Raw genomic sequence first — 24,180 nt, 5'->3', positions numbered from 1 at the left:
AAGGCCTGGGAGGTGGCAGGTGGCAGGTGTCGCGTAGAGGGGTCAATGAGGGGAAAAAATGGGACATCTGTAATATTTTCAATAAAAAGATATTTTTTTTAAGTCAGGAAGGAACTAATGGAAGAACACAATGTGTTTGTGTGTGTGTGCACACACACACACACACACACACACACACACACACCTATAAGCCACACCCTTTGTTCTTGTCATAAACAACAGACATCACATGTGCATTCACAGGAAGGAAGTATGCCAGTCCTCTGTCTCTGCACAGTGACCTTCTTCAGCCAGACCAGAAGATGTGGATCAGAAATTTCAAGTTATGAGTGAATTGGCTTTCTTGCTTGCCTGCCACAAATGGACACCTACTGGTATATACACTTCTCTGAAAATTCACTTTATGTATTTGATTTCCTCAATTGCCACCACATATTCTAGCCATTCTTTCATGTCCAGCCTCAAATGTTGCTCCTTCCATAAAAACATTTTCTGATCTTTTAGAGTAAATGGGAGGATTCTCAATCTCCCTACCACTTGTTTTCTCTCTGAAGGTAATATATAAACTGTAATGTAAAGTAAGAGTTGGTATGGAGGAGGACTTGGAAAGACATGGCTGAGATAGATAGGGCACATCACCCAAAGGGCATGGAGGATGGTTCACTGTGTAAGTGGATCTGAACTCACATTGCAAAAGTGAAGAGTTAGGCAGGTGGGTGAGTTATTTCTAGACATCATTCACCTTCGTTTCTGAAGCAAGTACTGAGTGTGTACCAAGCATTGTATTAAGCACTTTCAATGCTCTTACATGATTTCCCTGCTTTATAATGGTCTTTTACTCAGGATGAAAGATAAGCAGCTGTCCTTGACCAGTGTCTTCCCTCACACCCCACTTATAAGCCCGCAGAAACATGTTGACTTTTCTGCACAAATTAGTCCAGACTCCTAACGCTTCCCATGACCTCTGCCGCTACCATCCAACTCCAGCTGGACGGCATCACTGTAATAGTCTCCAAATCCTTTTCCCTCTTTCACCACTGCTTACCTGCTCCTCCCTGTATTTACCATTGTACTTCAAGTTTAAGATTATGGCACTTGTCCAGGAAACTCTGTAATGTCCCCCTTCCCCTTAGAATAAAGCCCAAATTCCTACCATGGCAAAAAGGTTCTATGCTACTCGGTCTTTCCCTCTGGTTGCCTTGCTGATCTCATTTCCTAAAACTCTGCCCATAGCTTACTCTCCCCTAGTCACACTGGCAGGCCAGGCCATACTACTCTTCCTTCCATACCTCAGGCTGGCTGCTGTATCGAGGCTTTATGTGGGCAGTTCTCTGTCCCTGATTTGCTCTCCCCAGGATATATGCTGGTGACCTTTGCTCATATGGAATTTTCTCTATGAAGCCTACTCTAAGAACCATATTTTCCCTAGTCACAGATTGTCTCTATCCTCATCTGCTTTTTGTTTCCCCCCATATCATTTATTAACTCATCACATATCATCCAGTTCACTTCCTTATTACATTTATGGTTTAATGTCAATCTTCCTGCTCTGGAAACTGAGCTATATGAGGGCAGATGTCTTTGTCTATCTTGTTCACCAGTATATATCAAGCATCAATTACAGTCTTTGGCTTAGGTAGGTACTCAAATGTTTACCATTAAATGAACTAAAATATCTGATCTTTTCAATAAGCCATTGACATATGAACTTTTTCACACTATTCTAAGAGGATAATTAACTACATTACCTTCTCACAGAAAATATTCAAATACTCTCCTGAGGTCAGACCCTTAGTGTTGACTTCCAGTCTATTTTGCATCATCCATACTATAATGTGATCTCATTAAGGACAAGAAACAATGTGTATTCCACCTGGCTTGATATTGCCTTCAGAATATGATACACACAGTACCTTGCACACAAGAATACTCAATAAACATTTATGTAAATGTGTTTGGCCAGCTTTTCCCAAGCAATATGACCTTGTTTGCTACAACCGTAGTCTTCTTTACATTGGCTCTTATCAAACTTGCCCTAGGGATAGCATATCATGCTAACCAAGGAGTCATAGAAATTATCTGAGTAAACTGAGGCCCAGACAAGTGCTGTGGCCTATCCAAGGCTATACAGCAACTTAGAAAAAAAGGCAAGACTAGGACCTAATTATTCAGACTCTGCAGTCATTTTCCTTTTTGAGTTTTAAATATAAAAACAGCATTTTAGTGCAAATTAATGAAAGCAAATTTATTTGTCTCTCAAGTGTGCCCCATAGGGGATGTATCCAAGATAGATACACCCAGGGTATTGAATAAATATTGCTTATTTCCTATGAGGCCCAAGCTGGACTTGTACAAATAGTATAAGCAACCCAATTTACCTGGCTGGCCAAGCAGAGATAATGAGGGGAAGTGGGAAATAAAAAGGCCTCATAAAAACAGCTAATAAGCAGTCAATTTTACCTTTAAAAGTGATCTCAGTTTCTGAGACAGAGCTGGAAATTAAATAGAATTTGGAAGATTTACAATCAATGTTAGCTGCCCCGCCAGCACGGCCAAGGGTGAACCTGAGTAGGGGCAGTGAAGGATTGAGAAAAGACAGACAAGAGAATGAAAGCTGGGTCCTCTCTGATAGAGTCTCTTTCTGATGGAGAGCTAGTGACAGCACCACCGACTATAAGCCAAGTCTTTATTTTATAGCAGATGCCACGAGGCAAAGTAAGGGCACGGTTAAGATGTTTACAACATTCTCGTGGGTTTCAATCCTACTCAATTACATGCACTCGAACTCTATCAAGCTCCCATCACTCAGACATGTGGGGCCACGTGTTCGGACAATAGGTTCAAACTTACAACTATCGCTGTTGGCTATAATTATGGGACTTGCACATGGCCATGAGAGGCCTGTCCCCTTTCATTAGTCCAAGGCTTGAACCTGTCCAAACACTGTAGCTGCTTTCCACAATGTTATCCATGGTTCTTATTTTAATTTAAGGGGGGGGAGGGGAAGTGACAGCAAGGTCTTGAGCAAAACTGTTAAATTGCTACTTGATCAATGTTTTCCTTGTCTGCACAGTAAAAACAAAACCATAAATTATGCTAATTCTTCTTTGGGCTAGGTGAATTTCAGCAGCATCGGTGGATGGTGACAGCCCAAGTAATCATAGATTCATCCCAGCTTGAAACCTATTGTAGAATCCCAGCCCTGGGCTGCTGCCCTGCCTGGGCATTGTCAAAAAACCAGGACCCTCCCAGAGTTAAACTGAAAGCCTGTTAAATAATTTAAATGTTTCTTTTGTGTTCAAATAACGTTTTCCTCCATTTCTGAAAGCAGCTTGGGAATAATACCATCAATTCTGGTGATTGATAAGACATGGCCCAGTGCTATATAACTTTTAGCTTAATTTTTCTTCCTAATAGATGACTGTTGACTTCTGCAATACTGGGAACTGTGCTTTGGGTGTAAGTTAATCTCAAAGGCCCTTCTAACAATGCCTGTAACTTTAGGCTGATGCTCCTTGTATAATTCGAAAATACTACACAATTCTGTACTAGGAGCAAGAAAGTCAAATGAAAGTCAGAACAAAGAACACAGAAAATACCATTAAAATAGAAGCTAATAGAACTTGGCCCCCATCTCAAGCCTATCATTCCTTTGAGCCAGGACCTATGCAAGAGGAAGCCATTTTTTGTGTGAATTTGATGGGGAAAAAATAAAACATTTTGGGGGGCTAGCATTTTTGGATCGGTGCCAGTAACTTAATGTACATTTTTGATAGCCTATAATTAAGTCACTGCCACTGTATCCACAATCTGGTCTTGCAAGATCTGTTTACCTAAGTACTCCCATTTTACAGAGGCCATAAACCAAGAACAATACACAATCCCCAGAAGGGGTTATCAGCACTGGCACCAGGCCAGGCCTTTAAGGTGTGGTCTCACTCTCGTGGCCCCATTCCAACACACAGGGCTTTTTGCAACTCCTATGAAAGGTCTGGAAGTCCCATACATATTTGGGAGACAAAGAAACCAAATGACCTAAAGGGAGAGTTTCCCCCATATTGGTTTGCTCAGGATTTGGAGAGAAACAGTCTCCCCTGAGTCACTGTACTAGTGCATGCGAAACATCTGAAAAGAAATGGGTTTTTCTGTATCTCTGGTATTCCTGCGTATTTTTTGGTCACCTGGTAAATTCTGTAACAAATTGAAGCCAGTTAGTGACCTTTGAATGCCAAGGACCTCTATGTTGGATTGAAATTAACATGAAAGTTTTGGTTTGCAGCATACAACAGACCCCTAAGCATATTCTTTCCCTCACTGAAATTTTCCTCTCTTTTCTTCTCCTGAGCTCTCCCCTTCTCTCCTCTCTTTTCCCCTCTCCTCACCTCTCTTCACCACTCCTCCCCTCCTCTCCTCTCCCCTCTCTTTCCCTCTACCTCTCCTCTCTCTTTTCTCCCCCTCCTCTCCTGTCCTCTTCCTCTCTTCCTCTCTCTGAGAGATTTGTTTTAAAGAACTGGCTCACATGACTTGTGGCAATCAGGCAAGACCAAAATCTGCAGGGCAAGCTGGAAACTCCTGGGCAGGAGGCCATATTACAGTCTGGAGGTAAAATTTCTCCTCTCAGGGAAATAACCTGTTTTGTTCTTAAAATCTTTCGACTGATTGCATGAGCCCCACTCACATTACTAAGGGTCACTTACTTAAAGTCAACTGATTGTAGGTGTCAACCACATATTCAAGTACCTTCAGAGCAACATCTAGACTAGTGAGGATAACAAAAGTCTTGCCTACAGAAATTATATTCAAGCAGCCACCGAGTAAATTACCATGAGTTGGCCAAGCCAGAAGGAGAGGAACTACATTTCAGGGTTTTGCATGTGCTTACATAAAAGCCCTGAATCAAGAATGAACCCTTTTCCATTTGAGACATAAAAAGTAGCCAGAGCAGCTGGAGCCTAAAAAACTTTGCTCCCAGATGGCCTTAGTAGACAAAGCAGAGTTACTGAATGGGACTAAAAGCTTTTGTTTCCATTGGATCCAGGCACACAGCCTACACATATTTATGAAATCTATGAGGCAAATATAATTTTTCTTATTCTATTGGTCCCACGATTAAAATCTTCCATGGTCCTATTACATGTAGAATAAAATATTTGTCCTCTGAAAGTTTTTCGGATCTGGTACTGCCTTGCTGTCTTCATAGCAACCCCTATCACTCTCTTTCCTAACTATCCCACTCCCATCATACCTTTAGTTCTCAAACTTGCCAGTACTAGTCCAGTCTCAGGGCCATTGAACTTGCTCTTTCTTCTACTCATACCACCATTCTCAAAGTTTTCACACATCAGGACAATTCTCAGTTTTCGGATCTCAGCTCAAAATTCCTCCTCCCCTTCCCATTTTCATCATTACCATCTGATCCTATCTTATTTGCTTGTTTCTTTCCTTACAGTCTATCTCCACTCACTAGAATGGAATTTCCATAAGAGCAGAGACTTTGATAGTCAGTATGTAATACATATTCTTTTGGGAAAAAATGGATCTAATATATTTTTTTAATTTTTTTTTAAGATATGTTTTGAATTCTTTTTTTAAAAATATATTTTATTGATTTTGTACAGAGAGGAAGGGAGAGAGACAGAGAGCTAGAAACATCGATGAGAGAGAGTCATCGATCAGCTGCCTCTTGCACACCCCCTACCGGGGATATGCCTGCAACCAAGGTACATGCCCTTGACCAGAATCAAACCCGGGTCCCTTCAGTCCCCAAGCAGACGCTCTATCCATTGAGCCAAACCGGTCCCGGCTGGATCTAATATTTTTGATAAATAATCTTGGAGCTTAACTTTACTCATCTTTAGATTGAAATTAGTAATGCATATTTTGTCTATCAACAGGACTACCAAGTGATGAGATAGAATATGTATTTAACACACTTGTAAACTGTGAAGGACTGCAAAACTGATTCTCTTTTGTCAGAGACTAAAATTTTTCTAGTTGACTTTGAAATGTCTTTGTATTTTTCTTTTTTGCTTTGTTTCTTGGTCAATAAATTCATGATTCTCAAATAAAAAAGAGCTTATAAAAGAACATGATTTAAACAATGTCCCAGACAAGCTATCACAAGGAAATGAGAGATGAAGAAAAACTGTGATAAGACTGATTACATATTAGCAGAACCGTTCTAGAATCAGGCCTGGAAAGAGAAATGTTACAAGCCTATACATGGTGATAAGTAGGAAGGACACAAATTGTAGAGTTAGATGAATGAGGTTCCAAATCTTAGCTCCTTGCTGAACATTTGCTTGTAAAATGGGCAAAAAAAAAAAAGATACCTAGCAAAAAAGGTTGTCATGAATTTTAATTGGGATATATAACAGTATATATCACTAAGCCTGGCACATAGTAGGTGCTAAAAATATTATTACTTATAACATTAAAAGAGTGAGCATAGCATTTTACACCATGAAATCCATATTGAAAAATTCTGGATGATCCATTTAGAGTCCACCAGAGGAGGTCCACTGAATTGTAGATAGTGGCATAATGAGGGTCACATGATAACTTTTAGACATCAAGTGTAAACATTTCTGAAGCCTCCTGCCTCAGTAGCTTTGGACAATAGCTCCAGGAGTCAGGTTCTTCCATTATTCTTGATGTTGTTTTTCATCCCTATAGAGAAGGCTCTGGCAAGGACAAATGTGCAGCCTGAGCTGAGAGCTGTCCAGCCAAGAATGATAACATCTACCAGCTTTACAAAGAAGCCAATTCCTCCTGTCTCTTACAGATGTCAGAGTCGGTTTAATGGGCATCCCTATGGCTGCTGTGACAAATGGCAAGGCATTTTCCTGGTCTCGCTCCTTACTGATTTGCTTCCTGTACCTTTTGAAATATGCCCCTTAAAAAAGACTACGACCTAAGGCCACAGAACCAGGACACTTTGAAAGAGAAGTTACAGTTGGCCTGCTCCCTCACCTTTCTGAGGGACTTACTTTAATACCCAACCCCACCGGGAGGTCTGCCCAACACCTCTTCTACCTCCTCTTAGAATTCATTATTGTGCAGCTATAAATAGAGAAACCACTGCCTGTGACTCTGCAGCAATTCTTTTGTTTGTGTGTTTGGTTGGCTATTCATATACCACAATTTTAAAGTTTTCATTAAAAAAAAAATAAGGCAATGCTGCTTGATCATGGTAGCTCAGTGGTTGAGCATCCACCTATGAACCTGAAAGTCAGGGTTTCATTCCCAATCAGGGCACATGCCCAGGTTGCAGGTTCAATCCCCAGCGAGGGGCATGCAGGAGGCAGGTCAATGATTCTTTCTCATCATTGATGTTTCTATCCTTCTCTCCCTCTCCCTTCCTCTCTAAAATCAATAAAAATATATCTTAAAAAATAAGGCAATGTTTATTTCAGTAAAAAACAATGGCGTGATATTAAATGTTTTTAAGTTATTGGAAAGGCCAGGTTAAAAGAAACTAAGTTCAGCTGAGTATTTTTGGTACACTAGAACTGTTCTTTGAGCTGTGGGTATAGAAAAACATAAGACATAGCTCTGGCTCTTAGAAAGACTTGCCTTTTAGGGATGACCGACCATCAAACAACTACCTATTGTTTAGGCCAAGTGGTTAGAATATTGAGTGATGGGAGCACAATGGAGGATACTCAACCTAGATCATAGGTTTGGAAGGGAGGTCTATGGATGATTGGAGAAATGAGGAAGTCCAACATAGGGTACAGAAACCCTGCCTAACAAGTGATGTATGAAGACATGTGGAAATAAGATGAGGAGCCTGAGTTAAGAACATAGACATGGGGGGACAATATCTGGATAACTGGGTCATATGGAGAAAAGCTTGAGCTTAATTTGAACCTAATTCAATTGAAGAAGAGGTCACTTATTATTGGTTTTTCTATTACTGTTTTGATTTTGAAGGAAGCATGATCAAAAGAGGGACTGGCAATAAGACAGTGCGAGCAAAGACATATTAGCTGAGATGGCAGAGTCAGCACTTAAATGAAACAAGTGCCTGCGGGAACAGATGGAAGGACTTTGCAACAGACAGCAGAATTGCTAAAAGTCTGGAGCAATGCTGTGTTTTCAATACTCAAGGAGCCAGAGAATGTGCTCAGGACCACATGCCACTAAAGCACCAAGTACCTGCAGAGGCCCTTTAAGTCATGGTGTGTGTATGACTCAGAAGATACAAAGACAAGGGAAGAGTTGTACAAGATTCCAGTTAAAGAGAAACTGAGCCCTAGCCAGATTGGCTCAGTGAATAGAGTATCTGCCGGTGGGTTGAAGAGTTCCGGGTTTGATTCTGATCAAGGGCACATGCCTGAGGAGCATGCAGGAGATAGTCAATAAATAGTTTTCTCTCATCATCGATATTTCAATCTCTCTCTCCTTTTCCCTTTCTCTCTGAAATCAATAAAAAAAATATATATATATTTTAAATTGAATAACATTCTTGATTGTATTGCTAGGTTGACTGTTCCTTATTTCTCAGTTTAAATGAGTATTTTATTATGCAGTATATTATTTCCTTTACCAGAATATGCTTCTTAGTGTTTACCATCTTGTTTCAATGAAACATATATGGTTTTAAAAAATAGATGTAGTTATGGGAAGAAGATGTTCACAGTACCTGTGTGTAAGGTTATCTGTCCCCTTGGAGGCTCTGGGGATTCCCAGTCAGTCCTGGGACCATCAGTTTTAATTACTCTGATATCTGCAGAGTTAAGGTCTCCTGGGTGCTTTTAAGGCTGTTAAGGTAAACCAATTTCAAGATGGCAAGTGCTAGAAATATTTGGTCCAGAGAAAGAAGAATAGCATAAAATGTAGTGAAGGAACACACACATGCAGTGCATACAAATACACAATATGTGTGTGTTTGTGTGTATAGGATACAATTTTCTATACAAGCTTAATTATTTTGTCTCTGAAATCAAAGAATATGATTCTAGATTCATTTCCAGACCAGACAACTCCTTTCAGAAGTATAAAAATACAGGAACTTGAATTTTTCCCTAAGCTCTTTGTTGTTTTTTTGTTTTGTTTTAGCATTATATGATGATAGTATTTGGGAGCAGGGAATGGAGCTCTGATATTGGAACAGTGAACTGGCAAGCAGTTAGACAGCTAAAATAACCAGTCCTGCCATCTGCAACAAAAGTAATTACAGCCCCTTTAGTCTTTCGTCTAGACTTTTGGGAAAATAATAGAAAATAATACTGCCTCAGTAAAACATTACTGCCTGTTATATAACTACTTCTAAAATTTTAAGAATTAAAAATGAAAGGATTTAACTACAAAGGGTCTTAATATCGTGCTCCCTCCTGGTTAACAGGTTACATTTTGTCTTACTTTTCCAGTTACTGCATGTTCCTATGAGCCCCTCAATAAGAGAGTTTGATGGTCAACAATTGAATAAAATGTAATTTGAATGGGAAATTCCTATTAACATCCAATATTCATTTACAGAGTCTCTTTTCCATTGTTTTTGCTATTCCCTCATGTACAAAGTAGATAACTTAGTACGAAATCTGCAGTTACAAGGGCCTGTGGTGAATACTACATTACTAGCACAATAGGAGTGTACTGGGGAAACTTGCATATGGCAAGCTGGCCAACCAAGGTTTCTGATTATCTTAAGGAGTGTAGAAAATAGTTTTAAACATCTGAGTTAACACATTTTGAGACATATTCCCACACCTTTCCCTCACACCCTTTTTTAGGAATGTTGTGATAAGACTAAAGGGCAATGGAATTCCAAGGGAAGAAGCTCATTAACAAAATCATGATTTCACCCACTGAGGGGTGAGTACAGCTATTTGAACTCTATTCCAATGGAATGATATATTCCTAATCAGAGCTATAATACTTAAAATTCGATAAAGAAAGCATTTAATTTATTGATAGGAGAAAACTTGTTGATTGTGTTCACAATAGGTTTTTTTTTTATTGTTTAAAGTATTACAAATAGCAGTACATATGTCTCCTTTTTTTCCCCATTGACCTTCCCCCAACCTCCCCTAAGGATGCATCAGGATAAAGATAAGTTTAGACTCAAAATAGACAAAGAAAACAGGCCTTGTCTACATTCTTGGCACTGAGAGCTGTCCACTGGCTAAGCCACTGTTAAGTATAACTCTCAGTTGTAAAGAAATTGGAGAGACAGCCAAATAAATAATTGTCTCCTTAAAACTTATAGTTATCAAGAACTGTAAGCCTACCAACCAGGCTCAAATTATCATGGTAGATGAGCAAACTTCTGTGTGAATTTTTCGGCATAAAAAGAAACAATGAGCTCAAATCTCTTGAAAACTCTGCTGCTTTTATTTACGTTAGCAGATATTGAGAATGTACCCTGTGATAGACTTGGGGGGAAACAGGAGAATGAAACCTGGCCCTATGGTTTTTATTACTAGAGAAACTGCTGTTACCTTAAACAGACTTCATATTTAAAATAAACTTGAAAAACTTTATGGATCCAACAAATGCGCGCGCACACACACACACACACATGCACGCACACACGCACGCACACATATACACACATGCATGCAAATTCCATCACTGTCATTTTCCTGTAACTTCAGGAACACATAGTCCCTGTGAAATACTCTTCAACAGCTTCTTCCTGGAAATTAGACACAGGCCTGAAATTCAGATTTTTAACACTTGACTGCTTTCTGCATGAAACAGTGACCAAAAGAAACTGAGGACTAGTTTAAATAGATCATAGATCATACACTCTCAGAGTTACAATTTAGGAGTTACTCAATAATTGTCAATCCAAATCAAATCGAAGGTGTGCTTTAGCTGAAATTAATCAGAGCATCAGGACATTTAGAACTCCTTCTTCTAGGCAACTATAACAAAATATATTCATCAGCTACTTGTTAATTAAATGGAAATCAAATGAAAATATACTTGGCTGCCAGAGGCTGAGTCCTTGGCAATGATTAACTGTATTGATCGAGGACTTTTCATTAGATCTCTCTGGGAAGCGATGGTTACAAGTACTTGATGGACACAAAATGCAGATGAGGGTCAGACTTTGTGATGGGGAAAACGCAGAATTCCTCCCTACACCTGGACCAGTCTGTCCAATATTTAAAGTAGATTTGGGTTCTTCTAAGCTTCCATTGCTCAAATATCGTGTTTTCCATGGTTTCTGAGGATCAATCTTATAGGGCCACCTCTGCAACTCTCAACCTTTTCATTTTTACCATCAGCCTACCGCTTTGCCCCATACAGAAAACACTAACTTTTCTCCATTCTCCAAAAGTAAACTGTCCCGCTACTCCTGAGTGTGGCTACCCTTAGGTTAAATGTGGGCTACAGAAAGAAGTTAAAGCCGGCACAGTGATGGCAACAGTGAGTTTGAACACTGTACTTTACTCAGTTTTCAAATCCATTTGCATCATGGAGAAGCTTTTTGTTGACCATGCCCTTTGCTAGGATCCTGTTTCTTTTTATGCCGAAAAATTCACACAGAAGTTTGCTCATCTACCATGATAATTTGAGCCTGGTTGGTAGGCTTACAGTTCTTGATAACTATAATATGAACCATAGCAGGTTCATGTCTTCCCAGAAGATGCTCATCCTCCTGAAATTAATCTTCCTGCCAAGATTCTCAAGCTCCTCTTCTCATTTCCATCTCTCTCTTTTTCATCTTTCCCAAGCCTTCATTCTGCCCCCTCCACCTTCAACAGAGCTGCTATGAGTAACAACAGATTTCCTGAGACTCTGTTATGCAGTGAATTACTTTCAGGCTATTCCCAAGACAACACTTTTATTATCAAAAATCACCACTATGGTATTTGTTCTAACAAAGGAGAAGCTATCCTTCCTAACATAAATTTGTCAAGAGATTCATGTAGCTGACTTCTTTTCAAAATAATTAATATTTTCTCTCATTTTGCTCATCCCTCCAGTCTTTCAATAAATGTTTATTCAGTCTACATAAGCCACTATGCTAGTCTTTGGGGGAAAAGGAACATTTTATAAATAAATAATTCAATCAAATTTTACCAGATCAAATACTCAAATGTTTTAGCTCTACATTGGTTATGAATATGCCAGTGAATGGTTCAATTAATTTAGAGTCTTCTTATTTTGCATAACAACCAGTTATTATTTGAATTTAACTGGCTTATCTTGAAAGTAATGAAATCTTTGCTCTCAACTAGTTGTTTTTAAATCTCTTGAAATGCAAGCATAGCTTTAAGAAATCTGAAGAACATCGTCTCATCATAACATATGCTCATTGATATGAAGTAGCACAAATCTATTTCTTCAATGTAGGACTGTCAGCACAATAAAGCTTTCTGGCCATGTTCTGCTTTATGTAAAACTTTATTAGTCTCAATTCAAATGATTTAATTTTGGGATCTTTTGATGCTGGTTCTAAACCCACTTTACCAGTAAGGAATCTGAAGAATCATTATATAATGTGTCACTACCAAGGAATTCCATAAGCAGCAGATAACAAGTATTTCCACATGAAGGGGTAACAGTGGGCATTAGTTTGTTTTGGTACATGTATCATGCTAAATTTAACCTTTATGATGACAGCAACTGTAGACTCTTCTTTGAAAGAACAGCATAACAATTCTCAATTCATGACCCAAGCGAGGAAACTGTGGTAGGTTTTGTGTCAGCTGAGTCAGAGCGAACACCACAGCCTGGGAAAATTATCCTTAGTCATAACGATATCTGAAGTGAAATTTCCAGGTGTCCAGGCTAAGTGGAGTGAGTCAGTGCTTGGGTGGTACATTCAGGTCCTAAATACCCATTCCTAAGTGCAGGATAAAGCCTGCCTCATTTCCAGAAGTGGCCAGGTTTTATGTCCTCCTATTATTTTTCATTTCTTTCTATCACATAGCAGGTTCATGTCTTCCCAGAAGATGCTCACCCTCCTGAAATGATTTCATACATGCCACGGAGCGTGGGAGAAAGAAAAGTGTTTGAATAAACATTAAATTCCTTTGGAAATGATTGCAGGGGAAAATGGTGTATAACAACAAAAAAGGAAGCCTTGGCTCAGGCCCCTTAGAGCAATAACTCTTTCTGACTCATTTTCGCTGATTGGCCTCCTCTCAGAGTAAATACAAGGGTATTGCAAGCTTAGGAAGCCTTCAAGATCGAGTGTGCTTGCTTCCCAATGGGGAGCAGAGCTGCTCTTAGAAAACTGTGTTACACGTGAAGTTCAGTTTGGATTGGCTTCATCTCCCTGCTCACAGTTTCTTTGCCATCCTTGCCTCCTAAAATGCATTTCCTAAAAGCCTTTAATGAAAGATGAAACAGAGAGTGCCGGAGACCAGGATGCCAGGACACAGGCTTTATTACAGAGAGGACCACTGCCAGCTGCTTCCAGAGGAGAAAGAGAGCGAGGGCCGGGGTGCGGGCACCTTTTAAGGGGAGGAAATAGAGGGGACGGGGCTTAAGGAACTCAGCACACACTGATTGGTGGTTTCATGTAAGGCCTATGATTAGGAACTTAGGGACTTAGGAATTTGGGGCTTAGGGTATTTGGCAGGTGCTCATTGGTGGTTCAGTGCTCAGGAATGTTTGGCTGCAGGTGGAGTTTACAACATTCTACATCCATCAGTTGGAGGAAGGGAGGATCTATCATTTAAGAGTCAAAGGAGAGCTAAAGATGGGTTTTTCAGACAACCTGACATTCTAGATTATGGGCTTTCCAAGAATCAGATAAATCATGTCCAACAGAACATACTTTTAACTACTCTAAGAATGTGGCCACATTCAGAAGAGCCACATGTTTTCACATAATTTTTCCACTCCTTCCTTTCATCTTTTTCTCCATTTATATTTTCTTTATTAATAAATATTTAAGTTGAACATAGTGATCTAACTTTTTTAATGAGTGCCTACTGTGCACCAGGCTCGTTTTCTACATGCAGTTTCACATTTATTTATTTTTTGTAGGCTTTTAAAGCAACCTTTATTTTTTTAAAGTTAACATGTGCATATATAGGAAACTGGAAAACACAAGCAAAGAACAAAGCCATTCATAATCACAAGCAGTTTCCAGTCTGACGTGTCCTTTTAAGTCCTGTGTATCTACACAATTAAGCTTCCATTTTTATGTAATTAAGATGGTAGAGTTATGCATCATGCTTTCTCACACATCATTAATATTTATCACTTCAAATTCCCAAAGCTATGAGTATTTTGATAACCAAGAATACTGTATACCAACTCAATTAGGCAGAAAATGTAATCCTGCCTTACTTGGTGACAAAAATTTCATAAAAGACAGAAATAGCAGCAGAAAGACCTCTAGATAAAACATATTCACAAAGTTACAATTAAAATATTGTGTTCCTTTAATCTTCCATTAAAAATGAGACCCAGCCGAAACTGGTTTGGCTCAGTGGATGGAGCGTTGGCTTGGGGACTGAAGGGACCCGGGTTCAATTCCGGTCAAGGGCATGTACCTTGGTTGCGGGCACATCCCCAGTAGGGGTTGTGCAAGAGGCAGCAGATCGATGACTCTCTCTCATTGATGTTTCTAACTCTCTATCTCTCTCCCTTCCTTTTTATACAAAATCAATAAAATATATATTTTTTTAAAAAAATGAGACCCAAAGCAAGAATACACAAAGTATAATGCTTCTAAGAGAATTATGATTTATACTTTAAAATATTAGCAAGGAGGCAAGTTTTGACTGAAGTACTTAACAACATATTCCTATAGCACAGTCTAAAGAGAAACATGCACATCAGTGGTTATCCACAATGTGAATATGAACACATCCACACACACCCCACAGGAACAAGTCCTGGTGGCCATTTCTGAGATGGTTCAACAACTCCATGTCCCAGATGCCTCTTTTCTAATAATTATAACAAAAAGATATTTACAAATTGGTTAATTCACTAGCTCTACTTTTTATCTACAAATTGGTTAATTCACTAGCTCTGCTTTTTATCAGATATTGTAAAAAAAGACATTTAAAAAGCTCCAATGTTGCAAAATAAAGAATCTTGTCCACAATAAACACCTTTTTAGGCTTTTAAAGTAACATTTATTTTTTTAACTTAACATGTGCATATATATCATGTTTATTCTTTAAATCAAACTCACAAGAGGGGTACAATCATGCCTGTGCAACAGCTAAAGAAACTGAAGTTCAGAAAGATTAAGTGAATGGCACAAGGAGATAGGCAATATTGGTCCTGACTCAAATCCAAGTCTTTCTGTCTCCAAAGACATGTTCTTTCCTATACTGTCCTCCACCTCTCACCCAGCTCTGGAAGTTACACAGGGCAGATAAGAAACTGCATGGCCCATGTATTCTAAGCTGCACCAGAACTCAGGTTATTTTCTCTTCATATTTACTTAAGATACAGCATCTCTTATAGCGCAAAACTCATTTTAATTTCATCAATGCCTTTTGTATATATAAATTTCTCCAATTCTCCTTCCTTTAAAATTCACTCCTTCAAGTCTTATTTTCTCAAATTTTATTTTTACTGAAAAGAAAGGGTGTTAAGAAGAGAAATCAAGGGATATTCATACTGAAGTACTCACTATAGACCATGATAACAAATACGTAGCTCATTAATGTATAAACAACCCCACTCTGCCTCCCCCCCCGCAAAAAAAAAAAAGAAGTGTGACCTACTGGGAGAAATAAAGGACAAAGAATAAAGACTGGCTTTGGAGTTATACAGACCTTAGTCTGGAACCACATTTGCTACCTTCTGCTTGATCAGGACCTTGAGCCTAACACTCAAGCTTTCTACATAGCCATACATAGTCCCTTTCCTGTAAAATTAGAACCCCCCTTTGTTTATAAGGGAGGTTAAATGAAGTAATGTACAGTCAATATCTGATTAGTTAGGTAGGCCTTCAATGTCCCTTTCTCCTCTATTCTTTCTGCCACTCCTGAGGCTGAAATTTGCATTCACCCTGCCTGCAAGTCTGTCTCCTAAGTAACACTGGTCTTGATGGATTGGAATGTTTCTTGTGTCTTCTCTCAGTGAAAAAAATTAAGAAGCAGATATAATATGTAGGAGCAATGTCACTGAATTATTTGGAAATATTTTGTTCCTCGAACAGACCATCTCAGATGGACTGTGAGCACAATATTCTAGCTGAATTTCACTACAAGTTAGAGCTCATTCATCTAACACAATTCCTCTACCTTCTACAGGAATCTCTACTTTATGTATTGATTAAACAGAAAATGGTCCATTGTATTTGTACAACAAAACAGAATCATGATAAATGCTGCTGAGTTAACAAGTTTCCAGTAGAAGCACATCAAGCTGTAGATGAAAAATAAGAAATAGGAGACTGCTATCAGTTAAGGCCTGAGATAAAACTTAATGTGAGGTATTTCATTGTCTCTGGCCACCCTGCTGTGCTAGTTAGGAGGTCTGTGGCATGCTGATAAATTTGGAACCCTACCCAATTTACCAAAACTCTAGCAGAAGACTAGAATGTGAAATCTAACTGCTCTATTATGTGTCATATTTTTCAAAACCCAGTTTAAAATATAATTTCAGTGAAATAAGACATGTCTGAGCTTTGCCTCATTATTAAGATAAAGACATCTAATTCCTTTCGGATCTTACTGGCTTTGCTGAGAGAGTTTTCAGGCATAAAAACTTTGTAAAATACAAGATAGATTCAATTCCAAAAGGTTTGAGAGCAATCAAGAGTTGGGAAACTTTCTTGATTATTTCATGGACTTGACTCAGTGGATACCATTGTCATTTCAATTTCTTTTTAAATAAATGTAAAACTTCTTGCCTTCATATCGGAGACTCAAACATGGACTACTCTGACCCTTACAAGCAGTTTGGGGCACAAATAGACAAATTTCATTTTTCTAATGAAATATATTTCCAGAGTTAATTATTCTATCTCTATATGGCCAGATGAACAAGAAGTCAATACCTTTCACAGATTGTCCTCCCTTCCTTGAACTTAATTTAAAAATTACCTTAAAACCCTCCTTAAAGAGGTTTACCCTGCTTAATAATGTCTTTACTGAGAGAGAACTACATAATAAGATGATTATGAGAGAGCCCCATTTTCTACTGCTTTGTGTTGCTTTGCTCCAGTTTAGCTACTCAAAATCTGCATTGCCTGGTACTGTCACACCCTACTGTTGTGATAGAGCCTTGCAGTGGCCATTTAAGGCTAGCGAAGAACAAAAGAAAGGCTCTTCCACTCAGTGTTAAGCTCAGTCAGTGCCGTATCATCTCCAGCCAGATCACTCTCTTTATTTAACCCCTGCTCCTACTGCAGATCCTGTGTGGACTCCTGAGATTTCTTAAAAGAAGACAATCCCATTCTTTCAGCACTCTTATGCTCAGCCAAGGATGTTTAAGATTTGGTCTTTCCCAAGTCCAGGGTTGAAGTTGTAGTCATGCATTCAATTATTTTTCATTGAGCCTTATCCAGGCTTGGACTGCTTTACAAATGACCGTAGTCTGAATGACTTCTCAACAATAGAAATTTATTTCTCACAGATTTGGAGTCTGAAAGTCCAAAGTCAGGGAGGCAGCATAGTTGGATGGTTGGATTCTGGTGAGAGCCTTCTTCCAGGTTGTAGACTGCTAGCATTTTCCTATTTTCTCATATGGTGGAAAGAAGGCAAAAGAACTGGGCACTCCACCCTAATGATCTAATTACTTTCCAAAGGCTACACTTCTTAATGCCATCACATTGAGGGTTAGGATTTGAACACGTGAATTTAGGGGCTGATGGCACACATACATTGAGCCAATTTAAGCATCAATCATAGGGAAAACTCAGTTCTAGCTGTTGAGAATTCATTCATGAGAAAGATACAACCATTTTGCCCTCTTGGAGTTTATTTTATTCCCTTTAAAGCACACTGTTTGTCCCAGAGTGACTGAGTTGGGAAGGGCATTCATCTGCATCCACATGCTGCACTAGAAAAGGTCCCATGAATTCAAACTGTCCCCAGGATGGACAGCAACAGGCAATAATTAATTTTTATATGTGAGTTGAGTTGAGATTATGCCTTGGAGCACATGCAGCTGATACACAAGAACAACTGTAGGCTCAGAACAGTAAGAGATGAGAAGTTAGATTTCACAAAATATTCTTTTAATAGTTTGGCTTTCAAATAAAGACCAATATTATACTCAACCCACTTATAATATTGAGGCTCATACAGTGATGGTTACAGATATGTTCTCTGGAGCCAGGGACCTGAGTTTGAATGATTGGTCTGCCACCTGTTTGGTGTATAATCTTTATATATATCTATGTTGATTTTTTGCAGAGAGGAAGAGAGAGGGATAGAGAGTCAGAAACATCGATGAGAGAGAAACATCGATAAGCTGCCTCTTACCCCCTCCCCCCCCAACTGGGGATGTGCCCGCAACCAAGGTGCATGCCCTTGACCAGAATCGAACCTGGGACCCTTCAGTCCGCAGGCTGATGCTCTGTCCACTGAGCCAAACTAGTTTCGACTGGTGTATAATCTTAATGCATCTGCCTGGTTTTTTCATCTGTAAAACTGAAATAATAAATGTAAGTATCTCATAGAAGCTTATGTGTATTACTAAGTTAATGTATGTTCAAAAAAATGTCTGAAATGCATTTAGCACTTGCAAATAACAGCCGAGATTTCTTATGTTCCAATCGCTAAACATATGGTTTGAAAAATAAGTACTGAAGCACATCAATTTGCAGATTATTCTGTTATTGGGCTTTTGACTTAAAAACTTAATCATAGTATCTATATCCTTTGGTTACACTCCATTTTAAGAAGTGTGGTGTTTTACAAGTACCAGTTTGGCTTATTTAGTAAAGCAAGACAGTGACTTCAGATGGCACTAGGGAGGATTAATAGACAATGTCATGCCAACATATTTTCCTTGCTAGAGAGCATCAATGCTTTATCCTATTTTATTAAGTGCTGAGGGAAGGTGATACCAAGATGGTCATTCAACACAAGAATCATTCACCATTTTTCCTAAATCTGTGTGTTCTCTAAGTTTATAGTGATAAGATTTTTATCTTTTTTGAAACACGAACTTTACCTATATGGACTAAATGAATACAAGATGATGTATAAGCAGCTGATAGAGCTGCAATATTACCTAGGGATATATTCAAAATATTTAGCTCCTGGGATAGTATAGGCTTTTCTGTAAAGAATTATTTGTGCCTACTGGTAAAAATATCAAACCCTCTGTTAAAAGAGCAAAATAATCTACTCAAAATTGAACTCAACTATTGTGGGTGATGTCTGATGGGAATTGGAGTTAAATTTATGCTAAATTATGAAAAATGTATCCATAAACATACAGAGTGGGATGCAGAATGAAGAATGAGCATGCATTTCAATACAGAGATTTTTGACAAGAAATATCATAAATGGCTATTATGAAGGAGCTTATAAAAATTCCAAATTAGATGTCTGAGATGATGGCTTTGAATGGTTCTAAATTTTTCTGCATGTTTAGGGAGGGCCAAGGAGTGTATTTCCAGATAGACCTGTGCATTCTGCATTTGGGATACTATAAAACATGCAAATCAGGTTAAGTGAAGTAATCAGAGTCTATCACATATAGAGAATCATTACTCTCTGCTCTGCTATTATGTGCACAATTTCAAGCTGTGTGTGTGACAGGTGACACAGAGGAAGTGGTAGTGTGCTATTGCCAAAGAAAACAATGTCTGCTTGGGACTCTGCCTGTCCATTTTCCAACGGAGACCAGTTTCTTCTGAAACTGAGGTGCCTATTGTCTATACAGAATGAGCTCATCAGTGATTTAGGATTAGGATGACTCAAGTTATTTGTGAATTTGTTAATCTTCATGTGTGCTAATGGGAAGGACGTGATGTTTTATTCTTACGTCAACTGTTGCCAAAATTCTGGCTGCAATTCAGTGGAAAGGACTGTCTTGGGTGGGGAAAGTACAGCAGTTTAATGGTAGGCAGCACTTGTTATAAAATGACCACCAGTAGAAACTTGAAAGACATCTATATCTGGATTTTTTCAAAACACTAGATGTCATCCCCTTTCACATTTCTTCATCAAGCAATGGCTTTGCCTATAACGCCACAGGTATAGTTAGCATAATGTAAACTTCATAACACAAAGATTATGTACTTCTAACTTAAGCAGGTGGACAATCTGCATATGTCAGAGTAAAACTCAAAAGTAGGCATTTCCAATCTTTGGCCCATAGTATACAAATTTCTATCTGACTTCCATAAAAGGGTTTTTATAAAGTCATGAAGTCATAAGTTTGTGGACAGTCAGTTTGTGGAAAGTCATTTCCGAGGGGAAAAATTAAAGCCTTGACAAAGGCCGCAGGGAATATCTTCAGGGCTCTGAGTGACCCGACAAAACCCAGAAGGAACTGGAAATATTTCTGTTCCATTCTAAGCAAGCAGCGTCCAGAGATCAACCAATGAACTTGTATGTACACATGCATAACCTGTGGACATGGACAATGGGGTTGAGAGGTGGGGGGAGGATAGGGATGGGCTGGAAGAGGTTATTGGAAGGAAAAGGAGGACTTATGTAATACTTTCAACAATAAAGATTTTTTTAAAAATGCATAGTCATATCAGAAACTCTGAGTTTGGGAATCCTAGCATTACTTACTTGTTCACATTAGAACTTAAAGTGCATGGAGAGAGAGACTTTGTCTCTCTTGGTCACTGATCATATCTCAGTGCATAAAATAGGATCTGGCATATAATAAATGCTCAATAAACACTAAACCTGTACCAGGCAATTTCCATGAATTAATTCCTTTAATCCTTTCAGCCATCCATCATTTTATGGATGGGGAACCTGAGGCACAGACTACTTTGGTAAAGTCTCCAACATGACGCAGTTAGAAGGGAAAGAAAGCCAAGGTTTCAATCCAGCCATGCTGGCCTGGAGCTCCCCTTCTCACCTTTGCATTTTGATTAAATAAACCAGAGAGAAAGGACATGTTGCAAAACACACAAATTTAAAATAATTCCATCTAGTGTCCGTACAGACAAATAACCTAAGCTGTTTCCAAATCAAATGGAAGAAGCAGGGCAGAGAGCATCGATGTTTATCAACATCCTCATCAGAATCACCCAGTGCTCTAACCGCACATCTAGCCTGAGCAAGCTAAATATTTAATCCCCCCAATCTCCTGCTCTGGCATTGCTTCTAATGGATTCTTGTTCAGATGCTGCAGAGCAGAAATGATACTGAACCCAGGAACTAGGAGATGACAATAACTACCATGTGTTAATCATGTACTTTCAGCTTGTCCCGGACACTGTTCCAACACTCTCTGATTTAACTTTCCCAAGTCGCAGGGGTATATTTTTGCCCCATTTGAAGGTGAATGAGGTAAAAGAGTTTCATCACATGACAGAAAAAAAGACCTGGGCTCGGACTTAACTGACTTACAGGTCATGATTAACCAATGGAGGTTTTAACTTCAAGTGCTGCCTCTGTCTTTCATCAGCAGTGTGACTCTGACCAAATCCATTAGCAGATTTCTGACCTATGGTTGGCCATTCATTACCATGGTGGTAATAATAATAATAATAATAATAATAATAATAAATGTATTATCTCACTTATACAGTCTTTCTCAAGGTTGATATAAGACAATATATGTAAAGTGACCAATTAGTCAATTTAAGATGTATATCTCCCCACCTCACAAATACTCATCCTACATATTGGGTCGGCAACTAAGTAATTGCGGGTTTCACACATATATGGCTTCAGTTGAATTTTTAGGTTTGCAGACGTAGTACAAATGTAAAACACATTTTGTATTTGATAGTTGGCTATTCAGCTGTTAATCAGTAAAAAAAGTTTTTTGATCTGTTTTGTAGTTTTTGTTTGGCGTTCGTTGAAAAATGGAAAATCAAAAGGAACATTTTCGTCATATTTTGCTTTTTTATTTCCGCAAGGGAAAAACGCATCACAAGCTCATAAAAAGTTATGTGCTGTTTATGGTGACGAAGCCTTAAAAGAACGGCAGTGTCAAAATTGGTTTGCCAAATTTCGTTCTGGTGATTTTTCACTCAAAGATGAAAGACGCTCTGGTCGTCCAGTTGAAGTTGATGACGCCCTAATCAAAGCAATAATCAATTCGGACTGTCACAGTACAACACGTGAGATTGCAGAGAAGCTTCATGTATCACATACATGCATTGAAAATCACTTAAAACAACTTGGCTATGTTCAAAAACTCGATACATGGGTTCCTCACGAACTGAAAGAATCACAGTTAACGCAACGCATTAGCAGCTGCGATTTGCTAAAGAAACGTAATGAAAATGATCCATTTTTAAAACGACTGATAACTGGCGATGAAAAATGGGTTGTTTACAACAATATCAAGCGGAAAAGATCGTGGAGCAGGCCAGGTGAACCAACTCAAACAACATCAAAAGCTGATATTCATCAAAAGAAGGTTTTGTTATCAGTTTGGTGGGATTACAAAGGAATTGTCTACTTTGAACTCTTACCACCCAACCGAACGATCAATTCTGATGTCTACATTGAACAACTAACGAAATTAAACAATGCAGTTGAAGAAAAGTGGCCCGAATTGACAAATCGAAAAGGTGTTGTATTCCATCATGACAATGCAAGGCCACACACATCTTTGGTCACTCGGCAAAAATTAATGGAGCTTGGTTGGGATGTTTTGCCACATCCACCATATAGTCCTGACCTTGCACCATATGATTACTTTTTGTTTCGATCTTTACAAAACTCCTTGAATGGTAAAAATTTCAATAATGATGATGATGTCAAATCGTACCTGATTCAGTTTTTTGCTAATAAAAAACAGAAGTTTTTTGAACGTGGGATTATGATGCTGCCTGAAAGATGGCAAAAGGTCATTGATCAAAATGGGCAATACATTAAAGAATAAAGTTATTTAGTTCCATGAAAAAATTGTCTTTGATTTTCTTTAAAAAATCCGCAATTACTTAGCTGCCGACCCAATATTTCATAGAATAAAGCCAATACAAACTATAAAACCCAAAACTTAAATAAAATCTGCAATTGAAACAGACCACTTTTTGATGTTCTTATCTTAGAATTACCGGTACATTTTGCTGAAGATGGATTGTGCTGTTTATTCCTCAGGCCCAGTTTTTGCTGATGCTCTGAGCACATGCTATTTTCTATTTGAGCAGGGGCCCAGTGCACGAATTCATGCATCTTGAAAGGAACTGTGGGCCATGAGGCTGAGGTGGGCACAGGGGTGGGTTTCGGCCCCTCCTGCCACAGTCCCCTGGTCTCTTTTGGTGCCGCTCCCATATGCTGATGACACCAGCCCTGCTCACACCTGCTGACAATGCAGAGCAATTGGGGCCAGTGCCGGCAGCAGGTACAAGTGGGGCCAGTGCCATCAGCAAGTGTGAGTGGCGGCTGCTGCCCCAATGGCCCTTCAGGAGCAGGGGAAGTTGCGAAGCCCTCATGGGCAATCAGGGCCAGCAGCTGCTGCTTGCACCCACTAATAGCACCAATCAATTGGGACTGGTGCTGGGTGCTGGCAGTGGGTATGAGTGGTGGCTCCAGCATCAGCTGTGGGTACAAGTGGAGTCTGTGCCAGTAGTGGGTGTGAGAGGCAGCTGCCAGCCCCAATCACCCCTCAGGAGCAGGTGGAGGTGGAGTAGCCCTGAGGGGCAATCAGGGCTGGTAACCACCACTCACACCCACTGAGGGCACCAAGTGATTAGAACAGGTGCCAGGTGCTGGCAGAGGGTGCGAGTGCCGGGCAGGACTGCAGCACATGGGAGCAAAGAGTTTTCAGTAACCACCAGAGGCTTGCCCCAATGACAATGATTGGTGCCCTACCTTGGTCTGGCACCCCCGCTCACCTGCATCCCTTGGTGGTCAGCACATGTCATAGTAGGCAGTTGTTTGATTGTTTCACCATTTCATCTATTTGCATATTAGCCTTTTATTATATAAGATAAGCCCTCACTTGGAGATGATGTTATAAACTGTGCAATGCTCAGTAAAGGTAAGAGATCACATCAGGTGTGATTGCTAATATTACTGTACACCCAGTTATCCTCTCACTTATCTCAGAGCTCTATGCATTCTTCTCCCTCCATGCAAAGTAAAAGCTTGCACAACCCAGCTGAGCGAAGCTTTCCCTGATTCACCAAGACTGAGCTCT

This window comes from Pipistrellus hanaki, assembly GCF_964339955.1.
Source record: "Pipistrellus hanaki genome assembly, chromosome: 1".
Lineage (NCBI taxonomy): Eukaryota > Metazoa > Chordata > Mammalia > Chiroptera > Vespertilionidae > Pipistrellus > Pipistrellus hanaki.
The sequence above is the reverse complement of the archived record's forward strand: the minus strand, read 5'-3'. Positions refer to the sequence as shown.